Here is an 11,548-nt window from a genome sequence, read left to right on the forward strand (position 1 = left end):
TTTCTTGATCAATCTACTTGGAATTGGGATCGCGAAGTTCAACGGGTTCACCGCTTCCTGTTTTACTTAAAACAGAGACGGGACAGCAGCAGCTTCGCCGGAGAAAGACCAAGAGCGTTCCTGGTGTTCTTTGGGAACTTTCTTCTGAGGCAGCTGGTCTATGACCAAGCTCGCCTGAACTCTCAGAAGGGTGCCAATGGAGTCATGTTGTTCGCAAAACCTGACTTTTGCCATTCTACTGTGGAACAGAGGTGGCGCTTGCTCCACTTAATCTCCCCCTTCTAGCAGTTGGAGCTCAAGTGTATTTAATGAACCCTGCCAGACTTAAAGTCATCTTAAATGGGGCGTCCCAAATCTTTATGTCTGAAGTCAAAGCTGGGGAATTTCTAGAGGAAGTCAAAGCTAAAAAGAGCTAGTGGAAAGGATGCAGTGCACCTTTTCCCCGGTTTATGGAAATGTCTTTAGGCAAGAGTTGATCTGCCTTGTATGGTATTTTTTCTTCTCTCAATCATATAAGGGGAAGGTCCAAGGCTCGCTTTGGAGCTGTTTTCAGCAATGCTGCACAACGCTTTTTAAATGTTTTTCTTCCTTCTGTTATGATTTGGCACAGTCGTAATGTCTTTATGTTGGTTCTAACAGTGAGACTCAGTGGCTGGGACGCATTCTGACTAACATCATTCAGGGTCTCCCTAATTGCTCGAATGTAGGGGGGGATGGGATGGGTGGGGTGGGTGGGTGGGAAATTGCACTGAGACGGAGGGGTTAAGGGCACTTGTCACTACTGTATTCTTGATTGTCACAGCAAACTTATACTTAATACTGAAAGGTTTAAATCAGTTGGGAGATGTAAAATGGGAAAATAGGGGGAAAAAAAGAAAATTAGCACTCAAAATGGGGTCATCAGGGTAAGGGAATTCTTAGACTTATCTTACAGGTTTAACAAAATGGAATATATATTAGAGATCTTCTTGGGAAATTTTGCTCAAACTCTGTTTAAAACGGCCCTATTGCGAGGTGGAAAGAAAAGATTTTTAAATGAATAACTTTAGCACACTTAGAATCATCTCCGCTAACATCTGTGGGTTGAATGACGCCCTGAAGAGACAGGATGTTGCTCTGGGCCTGTGTGTTAACCTTCAGGAGACACACATTAAGGGAACACAAATACATTTATTGAACACGTTGGAATATAGAGTGATCGGGGACAACACAAGGCGCTAAGATGAATGGTGGTGGGGTTATGGTAGAAAATAGATATCGATTAAAATCTATCCGAGCGAAGTCTGATCCCTTAGGCAAATGGATAATAGCTGAATGTAGCTCATCACCTAATTCTTCCTTCGCTGTGTGCTCCATTTATGGGGGCAATACGGATGACCCAGAGCTTTTTAATTGGATCTCAGGCGAGCTCTCCCTATGGCCCCTCCCTATCATCGTTTGCGGCGATTTTAATAGTGACCAATGGAAATATGTTGGTAGGAAGCCTCAAGTATATCAAGCAGTTTTAAACTTAATGCAACCCATGGGCTTAGCGATGTGTGGGCTAATTTAAAATCTACACTCTCAGGATACATCTATTTCTCCGCTCCACATTGCTCCTAAGCCAGGCTAGGCTACCTCTTGGTTTCATCTTCTTTACTTCGAGACTGCTCTATAGATATTGCCCCATGTTTCATATCAGATCATAACCCGCTTATCCTGAACATCCGAGGACTCGGAAAATGTAGAGAAATCCCTGCATGGAGCTTTCAAAGACACCTTATTTCCTAATGTGTCAATTAAATGGAAAGTTCTTCAAAATATGAAAATATCTCACCATAACTACTAGTATCCATGTTATGGTGCGTTGATGGTAGAGTAACAAGTCTCAAGGGAAGCAAGTCTTTAACCTATAAAGTTTCTAAGCAACAGGAGATATCTAAGGATCGGAGACCATTTTGCAATGAGCATAGCTTTAGGTGGCACTCATGCAGTCTTTCCCTTGAGCATACACAGCCTCTCTGAGATTGTGATTTTACATCCATGAATCTATTCTGACTTAATGGGGGGCTTGTGGAAGTTCACTCTATCCAACCTACTCATGTCACATCCCATTAATCTATTCCGAGTTTATAGAGGCAGCTATGAGGAAAGAAACAGGCATACATTTAAGTAGTGGATGATGGAGGAAGCAGCTTATGTGAACGGCAGTACAATGTAAAAAAAGTAAATTCTACACAAAAAAGTAGGTTTCTGAGAGAGACCAAATTGGCAAAAACGTTTACGAATTCAGAAATGTAGCAAGTTTACATTATGTAATACACAAATCTAATATATCCAGGGTGCGGCTCTCCACTAAGGCGGAGGAGCATTGCCTCACTGCTCTTTGAGCAAGATAAATAAAATGTTAACGTAGTTAATATTTTATTTTTCACAGTTTCAGGGCTGTATTAGGGCATGGCGGAGCTGGAGGCACAGGGGGACTAATGGTTTGCACACTCCAAGTGGGCATGAATGCTTTGCCGGCTGCCCTGGCCAAACAGTCAAGAGCACTTTTGCATATTCCCCTCCAGGCTGCATTACACAGCCTGACTAGGAACATGCCGAGCCTCCCAGTCCCCATCTGAGCGCCAATCCACAGCACTCAGACTAATCACAATGCTGCTTTGCAGAATTGTGATTGGCTATGGTAAACCTCATGCTTCATGGTTCGGGTGAAGTGGAGGAGAGACGCAGCAGAGGTAAGTGGCTTTTAAAATGTTTTAAATAAGTGTGTCCCCCCCACCCTTCCACCCTCATTCCCTACCAGTGGCTACTGAATGCATCTATTAACTGAATAACCTTATTTTGAAATTCAATGAAAAAACCATTTACCTACCCCCCTTCCACAAGTTCTTACATTTTGCTACCCTGAAAATGATCTAATCCTTCCTTTGACAGTATTAAATGTGCAACCATTTTTAGCGTGAAACCCATCCCTGTGGGGAGATCAACTCGTACTTCATATTATTCCATACTGACATAAATTCTCATACTGCGATTAAGGAATATGAATTGCACTCATAATTGAGACTACTTGGGCAATTAAGTATAACTTAGATGTGCAAATAGCTTTGTGAATCGGGAAAATTAAATCTATATAGAGTTAATTTACATAGACATTGTGTTTCTTGATAACCTGGTGAGGATGATCTCCAAAAGATACGATGAAGACTCTTGGCCTTGAAGACTCATTTAAAATGGCCAAACACGGATGCTGGTAAAAAACAAAAACGCGGAAAGCGGCGACTGGGTGCTCCGTGATCGTGAGAATAAGACGCGGCGAACTTGCCTAGATCGCTATGACGCCCCGCCGAGTACTGTATTAAGGACACCTCTACCCTCGAGGGTTTTCTAGATTAACGCGGGTTCGTTTCTTCTTTGTGAGCCACGTGCATTCGTAAAATTGCAAAAGGTTGCTGCCCTCAACCCCGTGTATCGAGACACAAGAGATGCAGCACACCGAAGGCGACCCACAGTGACGCCTCGTCGTCATTCAACCCTTGGGTAATAATAGAGATCCAGCCCAAGCACCTGATGTGAATATGACCTATTCGCCATCTTGTCCTTAAAGCCAGATCAGTCACCAGATGACAAATGAGAATATAATCGTGCTTTTTGCTCGGACTGAGCAGATACTGTAGTGCTCCTTTGTTGACTACCCTGTCCTGATGAAGACCCCGATGTAAGGCTAGACAAACGCCTACAGATGTAGCGTGGGGTCGAAACGTCGACGGCTACTTTTTATGTTCTGTTCGGTTGACACTCCCCCATAATTTTGAACTTTTCGGTGTCAACAAAAATAGTCCTTAACTTTTGGGATATGTGATAATCCCCCAACTTTTCTGGCTCAGGGATCTGAAGCCTTAAAATTGTATTGCATTCAAAATTAATATTGCAATATATGTTTGTCACGAACTTTATTCCCTCACTGTCCTGTTTCCTGCACAGCATCACGCTATCCCCCCTTCCCTTTCCTTTCTTGGGGCACTTTTATTTGACCAAATGATATGGATCATGCATTGTGATTAATTGACACTGTATGCCATTCCTTTTGAATTTTCTATAATAAATGCAAGCAAAATATGTATAGCAGCTCTACTGGGACCCTTCTTTCCTACACCAAACACGGATGCATCATCATCCTTTGAGGATTTTGGTCTCAAGGATGGCGTCCTCCGAGCACTCTTCACTGGTGATAATTGTTCTACACAGGATGTAATCCCAGTTTCTAACAACCACCATTTCCCTATCGGAGATAGGGAGACATGTTGCAGGAAAGTCTTGATGAGGTATCGTTTTTGTCGAATTAACAATTTCTTAGCATACCATAATTCATATATAGCAAGAAACACACCAAGAACGAGACTGTATCATTTAAGTAATCGGTATACAACCCGTAGCACCATCCAGTGCCTGGAGCAATTGTTGGCTACAGAACTGAATCCCTTCCTAAATTTCAGAATGTCAAAAAAAGCTGGCTCATTCCTTAATTGAAGGCCCTTGAGAATGATATTGGCTTGCAAGTATTTAGCTAGGAGGTGACCATCTAAGCGAGCACGGACTCACTTTTTCTCCAACCGTTCAAGGTAGCATCAAGAGGTGTTGTACCGGATCCTAATAAAATTAAGATCACTTTGGCCCTGGATTAGTTAATTAATGTATTCTTCACTATAGGAAAGTGTTTCTCTCTCTGACATGCTATGAATACACTTTTATTATTCACTGAATGATCAAAATTCCCTTGCAGGCATACACCTGCACTGATTCACATTAACTGTGATGGGGTAACCCTGTGTCTTGCAGAACCGCAAAGGTTAATGAGGTATCGTTTTTGGCAGGTTTAACATTGTACAAAGTGTTTTGACTAAATATCCTGGTGAATGCACAAGCTGAGAGGGCGCAGAACTACTGACTCTACTACGGCATTACAAAAGACCTAGAAAAAAGGATGGCTGGTTGTACTCCTCCCTCCTAGCAGTTGTTTATGCTGTGAACTGCTGTGCTAGTGCCTGCCCGATCATCCGTGACCACAGGAGGGACAGACAGTGTGCAGAGTGTATACTGTGTGCAGCGGCTGACCATTACTCTTTCACCAGGGACGGAGACAGAAATACTGAAGATTTTTAGGGTTAGTGCTCCCAGGCTTATTCGGCCACACCAGCCCCTCATCCAGCCTTTTGGGAGTGGGTACAGCAGTAGTCCTTGGAGGGTGTTGTGCAACTACTCTGCCTGCCCCATTTGGAGAGCCAGGAGGAGACAAGTGTGGAGCAGAGTGAGCAAGCCGGCCAGAAGGACTGCAAAGACTGCCAAACGTTTATTTAAGGTATACAGCATGGATTCCTCATGCCATGGGGGAGGTATGTTAGACATTGCCAGGAGTTGAGCAAGAAGCAGGGTGGAGGTGGCGACAACTATATAGCAGACTTATAAGTGTGATGAGCCATGGGTGTACTAGAGGTCATGTTGTAGTGGGCGCCAATGACTGAGAAACCCACACATGGATAGGCTACGGGCTAAAGACTTTGTGCGGTCTTAGCCCCTTTATTATATAAAGGGGTGTGGCTCACTGGTTAGAGGCGGCAGACCCGGAAGCAGAGAACGGTCCGGGACCAGGGTTCAATTCCCGACGCGGCAGGGTCGTGGACCAGGGTCAGCGGACTCGATAATTCTCGCCTTGGTGCCTACTCTAACCAGGGATCACACTCGGCAACTCTGGGCATTAGCTTGCCTCATCTCTACACCGGCCCCCCACATTCGCCAGGGAGGCCTGGTTTCACCTTGGAGATACCCAGTAGGGACCATCTCACAGGGATAGCCAGGACGGGTTCCCCAGCGGTCTACAACGCCACGATGCCTCAGGGCAGCAGTGCGCTTTACAAGACACATACATACATATAGCCTCTAGCCTGGCACCCCCAGAGGATGTACAAGGTGTGGTTTCGTTATCAGCTGAGCACTGCGGGCAGTGTTAAAGTCATTCCATCCTTCTCCAACTTGGTGTCGACCTTTGTGCTTATGCTTGACAGGCAAAGTCTGAGTATTTGGTTTGGTGGTGGATTTGGCCTCAGGTTGTAGCGCAGATGGTGGGAGCAGCGGTCAGCGCCTTCAGACCTTGGCTTGTGCTGGGGGTCCGTTTTGGTGGTGTCCCTTGTGCTCAGCGGTCCATCACTGGTGCAGGTTGAGGGATTTTCTCTGGGGTAAGATTGCAGGCACAGGTCTTCGCAGTCAACGTCCTCGTCCTTTGATTGGGGGACGTGTTGGCTGGGGAAGTCTGCCCACTGGAACCATGATACATTCCTCATGACAGTCTCTTGGCCCCTTCCAGTGGGGACCATGGTGCCAGACACATGGTGATTGTCCATGTACCTTGTACAAAAGGTGTCAGAAACTTCCATCCTGGCTTTCAGTCCTTTATCAGCACGAGGTCTCCTGGCTCACAAATTCATTAGTCCGAGTGCACCTGGCCTGAGTACTGGCTGGTTCATACAGGATTGGCACCCATTGGTGGGAGACGGGAATTGTGTACCGCTTGTGTCCATTCAACATCAAGGTCCAGGGGGGACAGATGCATGGTGCAGTCCCTCTGTAGTCTCGCAGGAATTGGTGCAGGCTAAGTTCAAGGTTGGAGCTTTCTGTGACAGCGATCCATAGGGCTTTGTTCAGTGTGCGCATCAAGCACTCCACCTCGCCATTGGTTTGTGGCCACTGCGGAGGAATGTGGCTGTGCTGTATGCTTAAGGTTGTGAGCAGGTCCTTGAATTCCACCCCTTGGAATGGCAGCCCATTGTCCGTTTTTATTTCATGTGGGATGCCAAATAAGGTGAAGGCCCTGGTGCTGGTTTTCCAGCACCAGGGCAATATTCGTGAAAGACATTGACTCCACCACTTCGACTATGAGGTTGTTGTCGTGGGGTGTGTGCGGGCCGGAATAACAGCCGTGGAGGCCGTATAAAGTGGGCTATGTCTCTTTATTTGCGTGCACAAAGTCAAGTAGAGCACAAAAGATAGGATAAGGGTAGCTCGGACTGGGAAGGTGCTTGGCTGGAGGTCACAATGATGGTTCCTTGATGGGAGTTGTAACACGGCCGGGCGTTCGGTTGGGTGTCGTCCACCAGGTCGTTTTGCTCCTTCCGCGGGTGGTGGTTCCTGGGAGGTGGGCAAAGAGAGAGAGAAATAAGGGCCGTTAGCCTGATCGCTCTCCCGGCATCCCCGGGAGTGCAGAAGGGAAAGCGGACCGTGAGGGAGGTATGGGGAGAGAAATTATACAGTCGGGAAGGAGAGGAGGGTGCTGGAAGGAGGAGTCCGTGATCAGATAGCCATTTCAATGCCGCTCGGAGGTGCCGGTGATGTTCTTCAGCGGTCATTGAGTAGATCAGGATGTTGTTGCTTACGTTCATGACACCTTGTACGCTCTACAGGGTCTCCCAGATCTCATCTTGGAACACCCCCGCTGCTGAGGAAATTCCAAAGTTCAGCCACTTGTATCTTCGTAGCCCAAGGTGCGTTAAGAACGTAGTGATATAGCGACTCTACTCCACCATCATCAGTTGGTGCTACCCGGTGTTGTGGCCCAGCTTGGAGAACCAACTTGAGCCATTTAGATCTGCAATGATGTCATTCATCATTGGCATTATGTGCCTGTCCAGTTTGATTGGGAGGCGTATGTCTAGGCATATTGATATCTTGCCTGGTTGCTTCGGCTTCTCAGCGATCACCCTGGAGTACACCCACGGCGTCAGACCAGAAACCTTTTTGATCACTCTTTGATTTTCGAGTTGGTTGAGTTCTTGCTCCACAAGTGGTCTTCGGTGAAACTGTACACTCGGGCTAGCGGGCTACTGGCTTGATGGACTTGCAAATGTGTTTTATTGGAGGAACTTTCAGGCACCCAAGTCCTGTGAACAGATCCGGGAATTGGCTTAGGAGGTCTTTTGCCTGGAAGGCCTGCACGGTGAGTGCGAAAACCATGAGACCCAGGTCCTCGCGGTATGGCTTCTGACAAGGGTGTCTGCATCCTTGTCAATTACATAGATGGTTGTCGTGATCTCTTAGGCCACTGCTGTTCTTTGCATGGTCATCTCCCCTTTTAGGGGTAGCGGTGTCTGGCTTCTGTATGTAAAGATTTTGGAGTTTGTCGGAGACAGAGGTGGTTGTGGCTGGAGGTGCCAGTACTGCTGGATCCCTATTCGGTGTACAGAAGCCCCAAGGTCGATGATAGCCTTGATGCTTGAACCTGTGATCTCAATTATGCATATGGGTTGTGGTTGTCTGTTCCGTTTGAGATCATTTGTGAACAAGATGAGGAATGCTTCCTCGTGTCGTCTGGAGATGAGTCTTCTAATCTGTGTCAGTGACGAATTGATATCTTGGAGGTGATCTGGGACTCTGGGTTTTCCAAGGACAGTTGCCATCCGATTTTGATGGTATTCGCCTCCCTTGTGTGACCCTGCCTCTAGGACCACCTCTGCATGCAGTGGCAAAGTGGTTTAGGGTGTCACACTTCAAGCATTTCCGTCCTTGCACTTGGTATTCCTCAAGAGGGTGTTCTTGCCCACAATACTCACAGCAGGACCCAGGCAGAGGGGGGGCTTATTGCCTGGGCTTGTCCACCTTGCCCTGTGCGGGAACTGTGTCGGTGCATTCTATCTTCACTGATGTGCTCCTTCCTGGCTGCTACATGATGGCTATGTCCATTTCCGTGGTCGTGGCAGTGGAATGGTCATGGGAGCGGGCCAGGATGAGGATGTCATCCAGGGTGATATCGGGCTGCTGTAGGATGAGGCCCCTTTATGTTTTGTTCCTGCAGCCGCATACAATTTGCGCTCTTACTTCCTTTGGTTGGTCGTCCAGTGTGCATGTACTGGCTAGTTCCAGCAGGAGCGTGTAGAATGTGTCCATGGACTCCCCTTCACGTTGGCAGGCTAGGTAGAGCTTGAAGCAGTCATAGTCTGGGTTAAGTTGCAGGTCAAAATGCACATTGAGCGCTCTAACCACTGCGTCATAGGTGGTTCCAGCACCCTTGTTAAGCAAGAGGCCAAAGAGCTTGTAGACTTCTTCCCCCACACAGTGGAGCAGGAGGGATGTCTTGAAGGCACCATTGGTCTCATAAGTTGCTACAAAGTTGTTTTCCAGCCTTCCGATCCAGGTCACCCATTGAAGCAAGGCGGTAGCTGGGTCTGAAAGCTCGCTGAAGGGCGGTAGCGCGCTAACTAGTGCGTGTTGAGGTGCAGCCTGGTCAGAAGGTGGGCCTTGCAGAGGCGCTGCATTGTTGACATCATTGCTCATGGCTGTGGGGTTTTGTGAGCGCAGATGAGCCATGAGCTGGAGAGAAAATCCAAAGGTGGATGGCACAACTCAGCAGTAGAAGAGCAGGAAGACCTTGTATTGACCAGTGCTTGCTGGCATAAACAGAGTGTAGTTGTGCCAGTGCAATTTCCTGTAGCTGCCAATTCTTGTTGGTAGGTATCCCATAAAAAGGCCCTTGGCCCAGCAAGCAGCGGGACTGTAACAGTGGGGTAGTCACATCCTTTGGGGCTGGAGTGGATCAAATGCTCGGCCAAGCCTAAGGAGGCCAGGAGGAGGGGGGGGGCGCTCTGGATCACTCGGTCAGCAGCAGGCAGGGCTGTATGTAGGGCCTATGGCGTCACAGGGGGGATCTAGCCACGCAGTTGGTGACTCACCCTAGACAGGTGGAGCTGGCATGGCATCGGTGAACTGAAGAGTGTCCCATGTAGCAAGAACTGCACCAATATCATTGGAACGGATGGCCCAGTGACCAGGAACCACAAGCCGGCCATCAGGAGCAGGTGAGGCTGGTGGTGTGTGGGGCCGATCATGACGGTCAAACAGGCTCAGCAGGGCGTAGCCGGTAGGGTCGAAGAGGTCCAACTTCGTCAACAGTGTGATGAGCCCTATGTGTATGGATGTACTTGAGGTCATGCCGCAGTGGGCGCCAGTGACTGAGACACACACACACAAGGCTACGGGCTAAAGACCACGTGCGATCTTAGCCCCTTTATTATATAGCCTCTGGTCACGCCTGGCCAGGGGATGTACAAGGGGCGGTTTCTGGGTCAGCTCTGAACAGTGGGCGGTACTAAAGTCATTACAATAAGGAAGGAGGAGATAAGTGAATGTGCATCTTTTACTCTTTATCATTTGCCTATTACTCTTGGAACTCTCAGAGGAGAAGAGTGGCCCAATGTATTTGTTGTAACGTGGTATTTCCCTCTCCTCACCTTAGAATGTTGGTGAGCCCACTCTGTTAGTTGGCACTGAAGGATCTGGATGCTATTAAACTTCTTCTTGCCACAACTCTCGTGTATGTAGCATCTTTACAAATGGACGACGATCACCGTGCTGGGGAAGGTCGGATCCTTCACGCAGTTTATTTTGCCTACTACAAGCGGCGGACAGCGGTTGCGGGCATCGGTGCACCGAGTGATTCCCCACGGCTAATCTTTGCCTTACCTTCATTTCTGGAATCAACACTGGTGTGCCTCACCTTCTCCTTTGAAGTATCATCGTGGGTCCCGCCATCTGTACTTCACTTAGCTGATCTCCGGCTTTTGAAGGGCCGTCGGAGTAACGGTTGACAAGAAAAGCAGTTCTGTGTGTCCCGCAGCTCCGTGTATTCCGCCTCCTGCACATCTTGTAGCTGACCTCCTGGATATTGAGGCATTTCCTGAGCAGCGGTTGACGCGAATGAGCACCGCCTGTCCGACCTCTTCGCTGGAGCGGCGTCATCGAGGTAGGAGTGCCTGATTCATTCTCCGCCCCCTCGCAACGTCAGTTCTCTGCCGAGGAATACTCGTTTCCTCAATGCCAGCAATTAATTCATGACTGACAAAAATTCAAGTTTTGCTGTGGTGTCCCTTCTATTCCAGTGTCAGTTTCCTGACTGACGGTTATCACTTCAGCCGGTAATGATCAATTTCACTCCTGCCCATTGTTTCCTCACGTGAGTTCTTCAGCCTTAACTCTCCATCTGTGGGAGTTATCAGCGACAGTGAAGTGATTGATTTCATGCTACGAGGAAGCTCTACGTTACTTCAGGTGACATTGTTTGATTTCCACTGACAGGCTCAACATTACTTTAGTACTGTCTGCGAGAAATCTTTGAGGGACTTCTAGTTAAGGGTCCATGCTTTTCATATGATTTTGTCTGCAATCCACTTGGGAAAAGTTAATAATATATATGCTGACCGCTGCAAACAGTTTTTTTTCTTCACTGATTGGCACAGTTGTGACAATTGAATTTTGTTTTCCCATTTTGTTCAGACACAGTACTATTTGGGTATAATCTTCTGTACTATTGATTAGTGTATTTTCCCATTATTAATTGTGTCGGCAGTTTTATCTTCGTTGATCGGCACAGCTATTACACCATTTATAGTTACTGATTATTTCAAATGAATTTTCGTAAACTATTACATCGACCTGCTTTTTGATCCATTCATGCATGGTTATGTTTCTATGGTTGCCAACAAGCTCATTCCTACACAAATCTACCTATTTCTTCTCCCCT

This window comes from Lissotriton vulgaris, unplaced genomic scaffold (assembly GCF_964263255.1).
Source record: "Lissotriton vulgaris unplaced genomic scaffold, aLisVul1.2 SCAFFOLD_11838, whole genome shotgun sequence".
Taxonomy (NCBI): domain Eukaryota; kingdom Metazoa; phylum Chordata; class Amphibia; order Caudata; family Salamandridae; genus Lissotriton; species Lissotriton vulgaris.